Genomic DNA, 6,965 nt, shown 5'->3' with positions numbered 1-6,965 from the left:
AAACTTGTTTTCTTTTCCCTGCCCTTATAATTAAGATGAAGCTTTGGTTGAATTCATTTATTGGTTCTAACAGTATTTTGGTGGAACCTCTAAGGTTTTCTGTATATAATATCATGTCATCTGCAAACAGTGACAGTTTTACACCTTCCTTTCCAGTTTGGATGTCTTTTATTTCTTTTTCTAGCCTAATTGCCCTGGCTAGGTCTTCTAATAATATGTTAAATAAAAGTGGGCATACTTGTCTTGTTCCTGATATTAGAAGGAAAGCTTTCACCTTTTCACCATTGACTATGATGTTAGCTGTTGGCTTGTCATATATGGTCTTTATTATGTTGAGATACGTTCCCTCTATACACACTTTGTTGAGAGTCTTTATCATGAATGGATGTTGAATTTTGTCAAAAGCTTTTCCTTCATCTATCAAATTGATCATATGAGTTCTATACTTCATTTTTTAAAGTAGTGTATCACATTGATTGATTTGCAGATGTTGAACGATCCTTGCATCCCTGGAATGAATCCCACTTGATCATGGTGTATGATCCTTTTAACATATTGTTGGGATTTGTTTGCTATTATTTTGTTGATTTCTGCATCTATATTCATCAATGATATCGGCCTGTAATTTTCTTTTCTTGTGATGTCCTCTCTGGTTTTGCTATCGGGGTAATGCTGGCTTCATAAAATGATTTCATGTGTTTCCTTCTCTTCTGTTATTTTGGAAGAGTTTGAGAAAGATTGATATTAATACTTCTTTGAATGTTTGGTAGAATTCACTAGTGAAGCCATCTGGTCCTGAACTCTTTTTTGTTAAGAGGTTTTTGATTAAGAAGTTGTCTCTATTTCATTTATTTACACTGTGATATTTGTTGTTTTTATCCTTCTACTAACTTTGGGTTTGACTTCTTCTTCTTTTTCTAATTCCTTGAGCTATAAAGATAGGTTGTTTATTTGAGATTTTTCTTTTTTCCTGAGATAGGTGTATATTGCTATTAACTTTCCTCTTAGAACTGCTTTTGCTGTATCCCATAATATTTGGTATGTTCCATTTCCATCTTCATTTGTCTCAAGGTATTTTTGATTCTTCTTTTGATTTCTTTTATGACTGATTAGTTGTTCAATAGCATGTTGTTCAGTCTTCACACATTTTAAATTTTCTAGTTTTCTTCTTATTTATTTCTAGCATTGTGGATGGAGAAAATGCTTAATATGAGTTCAGTCTTCTTAAATTTATTAACACTTGTTTTGTGGCCTAAGATACGACCTATCCTGGAGAATATTCCATGCACACTTGAGAAAATTTGTTCATTCTCTTTCTTTTGGATGGAATGTTTGAGAGAGAGAAAGAGCAAGCCAATCTGGTCTAATGTGTCATTTAGGGATGATATTTTCGTATTGATTTTCTGTTTGCATGATCTATTCATTGATGTAAGTTCCCTATTTATTGTATTGCTGTCTATTTCTCCCTTTCAGCTTGTTAATATTTGTTTTAAATACATAGGTTCTTCAATATTAAGACATAAATATTTGCAAATGTTATAGACTCATTGGATTGACCCATATATCATTACATAATGCCCTCCTTTGTTTCTGATCATGGTCCATGTTTTAAAGTCTATTTTGTCTGATAAAACTGTTGCTACTCCAGCTTTCTTTTGGTTTCCATTTGCATGGAATATCTTCTCCATCTCTTCACTTTCAGTTTGTGTCCTTAGATCTGAAGTGAGTCTCTTTTAGCACTACAGAGATGGGTCTTTTTTTAAATCCATTTAGCCACTCAGTCTTTTGATTGGGGAATTTAGTTCATTTACACTTAAAGTAATTATTGAGAGGTATGTACTTATTGCCATTTCATTAATTGTTCTCTGGCCATTTTGTAGTTTCTCTCTGTACCTTTCTTCTTCTCTTGATCTCTTACTTTGTTGTTTGATGACTTTTTATGTTATGCTTATATTCCTTTCTCTTTATCTTTTGTGTAGGTTTTGCATTGTAGTTACCATGCAGCTTACATATATCAACTTATATTTAAAACTTTCTACTTAAATTGATAACGACTTAAGTTTGAACACATTCTAAAGCACTACATTTTTACTCTACCCCCAGAAGTTTTGTTTTTGAAGTCACATTTCAATTTTTTGTGTGTTTACCCCTTAAGTAATTGTTGTAGTTACAGTTATTTATTTATTTTGTGGTACACAGGCTTCTCACTGTTGTCGCCTCTCCCGCTGCGGAGCACAGGCTCTGGACGTGCAGGCTCGGCGGCCATGGCTCACAGGACCAGCTGCTCTGCGGCATGTGGGATCTTCCTGGACCGGGGCACGAACCCATGTCCGCTACATCAGCAGGCGGACTCTCAACCACTGTGCCACCAGGGAAGCCCTAAGTCCATCTTTTTTAATGTATCATTTAAAGCTTGTGTTTTCTTATTTATTTTCATTTTGCATGATCTGTCCATTGGTGAAAGTGGGGTGTTAAAGTCCCCTACTATGTTTGTGTTACTGTCGATTTCCTCTTTTATGGCTGTTAGTATTTGCCTTATGTATTGAGGTGCTCCTCTGTGGGTGCATAAATATTTACAATTGTTATGTCTTCTTCTTGGATTGATCCCTTGATCATTATGTAGTGTCTTGTCTCTTGTAATAGTCTTTGTTTTAAAGTCTATTTTGTCTGATATGAGAATTGCTACTCCAGCTTTCTTTTGATTTCCATTTGCATGGAATATCTTTTTCCATCCCCTCACTTTAAATCTGTATGTGTTCCTAGGTCTGAAGTGGGTCTCTTGTAGACAGCATATATACAGGTTTTGTTTTTGTATCCATTCAGCCAACCTATGTTTTTTTATTGGAGCATTTAATCCCTTTACATTTAAGGTAATTATCGATATGTATGTTCCTATTACCATTCTCTTAATTGTTTTGGGTTTATTATTGTACGTGTTTTCCTTCTCTTGTGTTTCCTGCCTAGAGAAGTTCCTTTAACATTTGTAATAAAGCTGGTTTGGTGGTGCTGAATTCTCCTAGCTTTTGCTTGTCTGTAAAAGTTTTTATTTCTCTGTCAAATCTGAATGAGATCCTTGCTGTGTAGAGTAATTTTTGTTGTAGGTTTTTCTCCTTCATCACTTTAAATATGTCCTGCCAGTCCCTTCTGGCTTGCAGAGTTTCTGCTGAAAGATCAGCTGTTAACCTTATGGAGATTCCCTTATGTGTTATATGCTTTTTTTTCCCTTGCTACTTTTAATATGTTTTCTTTGTATTTAATTTTTGATAGTTTGATTAATATGTGTCTTGACATGTTTCTCCTTGGATTTATCCTGTATGGGACTCTCTGTGCTTCCTGGACTTGATTAACTATTTCCTTTCCCATATTAGGGAATTTTTCAACTAAAATCTCTTCAAATATTTTCTCAGTCCCTTTCTTTTTCTCTTCTTCTTCTCGGACCCCTATAATTTGAATGTTGGTGCATTTAATGTTGTCCCAGAAGTCTCTGAGACTGTCCTCAATTCTTTTCACTCTTTTTTCTTTATTCTGCTCTGCAGTAGTTATTTCCACTATTTTATCTTCCAGGTCACTTATCCGTTCTTCTGCCTCAGTTATTCTGCTATTGATTCCTTCTAGAGAATTTTTAATTTCATTTATTGTGTTGTTCATCACTGTTTGTTTGCTCTCTAGTCCTTCTAGGTCCTTGTTAAACGTTTTTTTGTATTTTTTCCATTCTATTTCCAAGATTTTGGATCATCTTTACTATCATTAATCTGAATTATTTTTCAGGTAGACTGCCTATTTCCTCTTCATTTGTTAGGTCTGGTGGGTTTTGCCTTGCTCCTTCATCTGCTGGTGTGTTTCTCTGTCTTCTTGTTTTGCTTATCTTACTGTGTTTTGGATCTCCTTTTTGCACTCTGCATGTTCGGAGTTCCCGTTGTTTTTGGTGTCTGTCCTCAGTGGCTAAGGTTGGTTCAGTGGCTTGTGTAGGCTTCCTGGTGGAGGGGACTAGTGCCTGTGTTCTGGTGGATGAGGCTGGATCTTGTCTTTCTGGTGGGCACTTCCACGTCTGGTGGTGTGTTTTGGGGTGTCTGTGACCTTATTATGATTTTAGGCAGTCTCTTTGCTAATGCATGGGATTTTGTTCCTGTCTTGCTAGTTGTTTGGCATAGGGTGTCCAGCACTGGAGCTTGCTGGTTTTTGAGTGGAGCTGGGTCTTTGTGTTGAGATGGAGATCTCTGGAAGATTTTTGCCGTTTGATATTACATGAAGCTGTGAGGTCTCTTGTGGACCAGTGTCCTGAACTTGGCTCTCCGACCTCAGTGGCACAGCCCTGATGCCTGGCTGGAGCACCAAGAGACTGTCCTCCACATGGTTCAGAATAAAAGGGAGGAAAAAAAGAAAGAAGAAGATAAAATAAAATAAAGTAAAATAAAATGTTATTAAAATAAAAATGTATTAAGAAAAAAATTTTTTAAAAAAACCAGACAGACAGAACCCTAGGAAAAATGGTAAAAGCAAAGCTATACAGACAAAAATCACACACAGAAACATACACATACACACTCACAAAAAGAGAAAAAGGGGAAAAAATATATATATCATTGCTCCCAAAGTCCACCTTCTCGATTTGGGATGATTTGTTCTCTATTCAAGAATTCCACAGATGTAGGGTACATCAAGTTGATTGTGGAGAATTAATCCGCTGCTCCTGAGGCTGCTGGGAGAGTTTTCCCTTTCTGTTCTTTGTTCGCAGAGCTCCCGTGGTTCAGGTTTGGATTTGGACCTGCCTCTGCGTTTAGGTCACCTGAGGGTGTCTGTTCCCGCTCAGACAGGACTGGGTTAAAGGCGCAGCTGCTTCTCGGGTCTCACTCACTCAGGTCAGAGGGGAGGGAGGGGTACGGAGTGCGCGGCGAGCCTGCGGCGGCAGAGGCCAGCATGACGTTGCACCAGACTGAGGTGTGTTCTCCTGGGAAGTTGTCCCTGGATCATGGGACCCTGGCAGTGGCGGGATGCACAGGCTAGTGGCAGGGGAGGTGTGGAGAGTGACCTGTGCTTGCACATAGGCTTCTTGGTGGTGGCAGCAGCAACCTTAGCGTCTCATGCCCATCTCTGGGGTCCGTGCTGGTAGCCGCGGCTCGAGCCCGTCTCTGGAGCTCCTTTAAGTGGGGCTCTTAATCCCCTCTCCTCGTGCACCAGGAAACAACGAGGCAAGAAAAAGTCTCTTGCCTCTTTGGCAGTTCCAGACTTATTCCCCGACTCCCTCCCGGCTAGCTGTGGCACACTGGCCCCCTTCAGGCTGTGTTCACAAAGCCAACCCCAGTCCTCTCCCTGCACTCCGACCCTCCCAGCCCCCGCCCGACCCGGCGGCTGTGCAGACAAGCCTCTCGGGCTGGTGAGTGCTGGTCGGCACCGATCCTCTGTGCAGGAATCTCTCCACTTTGCCCTCCGCACCCCTGTTGCTGTGCTCTCCTCCGTGGCTTCAAAGCTCCCCCACTCCGCCACCAGCAATCTCCGCAGGTGAAGGGGCTTCCTAGTGTGTGGAAACCTTTCCTCCTTCACAGCTCCCTCCCCGAGGTTCAAGTCCTATCCCTGTTCTTTTGTCTCTGTTTTTTCTTTTTTCTTTTGCCCTACCCAGGTACGTGGGGGAATTTCTTGCCTTTTGGGAAGTCTGAGGTCTTCTGCCAGCGTTCAGTGGGTGTTCTATAGGAGTTGTTCCACATGTAGATGTATTTCTGATGTATCTGTGGGGAGGAAGGTGATCTCCACCTCTTACTCTTCTGCCATCTTGAAGCTCTCGCCTCATATGTTTTCTTGTTACTGGTTAACACCCTTTCTTTTCAGCTTAAAGAATTCCCTTCAACATTTCTTTTAAGGCCAGTTTAGTGGTGATGAAGTCATTTAGGTTTTGTCTGTCTGGAAAACTGTATCTTTCATTCAATTTTAAATGATACTGTTGCCTGTTAAAGTTTTTGGTTGGAAATTTTTCCTTTCAGTACTTTAAATATATTGTGCCACTCCCTTCTGGCCTGCAAATTTCTGCTAAAAAATCTTCTGGTAGTCTTATGGGAGATTCCCTTGTAGGTAGTAAGTTGTTCTTCTCTTGCTGCTGTAAGATTATTTTCTTGTCTTTAACTTTTGACATTTTAAATATAATGCCTCTTTGTGTGAGTCTCTTCTGGTTTATCTTATTTGGAGGTATTTGGGCTTCCTGTATATAGACGTCTATTTCCTTTAGCAAGTTGGGGAAGTTTTCAGCCATTATTTCTTCAAATAAATGTTCTGCCCCTTTCTCTTTCTCTTTTCCTTCTGGGCCCCCTATAATGTGAATGTTAATCTGCTTGATGTTATTCTGTATTTCTCTTAAGCTATCCTCACCTTTTTTCATTCCTTTTTTTTCTTTTTGCTGTTCTGATTGGTTGAGTTCCACTGCTCTGTCCTCAATTTCACTGATCCTTTTTTCTGCCTCATCTAGTCTGCTGTTGAACCCCTCTGGTGTACTTTTTGCTTCAGTTATTGCATTCTTCAATGTGATTTCTATTTTGTATTTTCATCTATTTTCTACCTCTTTGTTGGAGTTTTCACTGTGTTCATTCTTCTCTCTAGTTCAGTGAACATCTTTATGACCATTACTTTAAACTCTTTGTCAGGTAAATTACTTACCTCCATTTCAATAAGTTTAAGATTTTTTCTGAGGTTTTATTTGTTCTTTCATTTGGAACATAATTCTCTGTTTCTTCATATTTCTTGACTCTCCATGTTGGTTTCTATGCGTTAGATAAAACAGCCACTTCTCATATTCTTGAAGGAGTGGCCTTGTGTAGGAGATGAACCTTATCATTCAGCTCTCTCCTAACTCTCAAGTTTTTTCTGAAATCTTTGCAACTGTCCAAGCAACATTTTATTTTTAGTAACTTTCAGTAGTTGGGGGTGTGCCAAGACCTGCCAGTGTCCCAAAGGGGAGGATCTCAGTCAGCGCCTAGATT

This window comes from Orcinus orca, chromosome 17 (genome assembly GCF_937001465.1).
Source record: "Orcinus orca chromosome 17, mOrcOrc1.1, whole genome shotgun sequence".
NCBI classification, from domain to species: domain Eukaryota; kingdom Metazoa; phylum Chordata; class Mammalia; order Artiodactyla; family Delphinidae; genus Orcinus; species Orcinus orca.
This window is presented reverse-complemented; position numbering follows the sequence as displayed.